This window comes from Benincasa hispida, chromosome 4 (assembly GCF_027475165.1).
Source record: "Benincasa hispida cultivar pf3 chromosome 4, pf3_genome.v1.1, whole genome shotgun sequence".
NCBI lineage: Eukaryota > Viridiplantae > Streptophyta > Magnoliopsida > Cucurbitales > Cucurbitaceae > Benincasa > Benincasa hispida.
Window position 1 is genome coordinate 24,786,270 of NC_143481.1, and position 1,867 is coordinate 24,788,136.

A 1,867-nucleotide genomic window follows, 5' to 3' on the forward strand; every position below is an offset into this window, starting at 1 on the left:
CCTCATCATTTCTCTAATTGAGTAGTGGTGCATTCAACAAAAGATATAGAGCGTGCCCAATTGATAATATCAAAATCATTTTTCAAATATTATTTTGATTTCTAAATAATCTTCATTAATATTTCATGTTTGAAAAGTTTAATTGTTAGAGCTATTGAAAACTTTAAAAAATCAATGTATGGGATAGACCATTATTTTTGTAGGACAGAAAGTATTATATTTCGAAAAATAGAATGAAAGTATTTATGCTTGTTATGAATTCAATGTTTTGTGAGTTTTTTTATGCTGAGGCGTGTTAGCCAGCCCCTTTAAGTCATAAGAGAATAAGAGACAACGACTATTAAAAGAGTAAAGATAGCAATTTCTTTTAGGAAAGAAGATACTTGTATTATTAAACATATGTGAAAAACATACATATTAAAAGAAAGCTTTCCGATTAGAGCTATAGATACACAGTAAAGTTAAAATAAAAAAATAATAATAACAAGGGAGACATTAAATTAGTAAAGAATAGAAAAAAAGGTTTGAAGGACAGTGAGGATGATGAGAAAGGTAGCTGCAAAAAAGGAGATATAAGACCATGGAGTATTGAAATAGTCATGTTTGAGTGTAGCCATGGAACGATTCCACCATTTTCTGCAGTGAGCATGTAAGTTCTTACTAATACGATTGTAGTAAGAAGCAGATGGATTTGGATTATATTTACATAAATTGTTGAACAATTTTGAAGCTTCTTCACGGCTGCCACCGATAAAGTTGATCATAATTCCTTCCTTTAGAAGTAAGTCCACATCTTCCTTCGTGCTTATTAAACCATCCATGAAGGAAAGATAATGAAGTACATACTTTTCACTATCCTTCTCAACATGGTAATGTTCAAATGCCAGCAAATTTCTCATACAACTTTCAAAGTCATCGTGAATTTCGAAATGTGGAATTTCTAGAACCCCATTTTTGAAGCGTATATCCAATAGACTTTTGGTTTCTGTTGCTTTCTTTATTTTGGCACCTGCCTCAAAGAGTTGGGTCACGGTTGGAGGATAAATAAGGTTACCATTTTCCTCCTTTTTGTTTTCATGATACTCTTCTTCAGATGTATTCTCTTTTGTGGGGACGTAGAAAAAGTGTAATAAATGGAGTAAATGGGTCACGTTTTCTGGTAAAGGAAGCTCACAGTTCTGTCCTATCAACTTACGACCATTGCAAGAAAGCTTTGCCATTAGCTTTGTAAAGGAGATGTTATTATCTAAGTTGTCTTTTTGACCTGGTGGAATGAGGTCAAATAGAGCTTTAAGAACGAAGAAAGGAAGTCGATTCTCCAGCTTGGTTAGGTCATGGTACATATCGTACCACATAGCATTGAAGGACTTGTTGAAGATGTTTGGTCGAATATGAGTTTGATCATCATAAGGCTGGGATTTGGTATTAATTTTTATTAAAAGCTCCACTAGGAAACAACCATCCAGAATCATCATTTCCAAGAAATCTGAAATCATGGCTGTTCATGTTTATGTGTTGTGCATAGCAACAACGAGCTTCCTTCTCCCAACCTTTAGCCTTGGTTACTATGTCTGCAACTTTCAAATTTGTACGGTGTAGATAAGCATTGAGACATAAGGGTTTAAGTGCTTGTGTGGCCATAGAATTTTTTTCATAAAGGTGATAAGGACCAATGGCAATCACTTCAGGAATATATGCTCTATAATTCACGTATAGTAGTGGTTTGGGAACCCGATAGATGCTTCATTTTGCTTTCAGTAACCGCTTGTTGTTGTAATGATTTTTCAATAGATTCCTCATGGGCCAAACTACACAAGCACTCTTCAACGTCATCACAATTTCTCATATTGCGGCAAGCCAACTCCAT

At 34.4% G+C, this 1,867-nt stretch overlaps 1 pseudogene; it reads right to left on the minus strand.

Annotated features, from left to right (window-relative positions):
• Positions 1-203: 203 nt before the first annotated feature.
• Positions 204-1,867, minus strand: LOC120076145 (UPF0481 protein At3g47200-like; annotated as a pseudogene).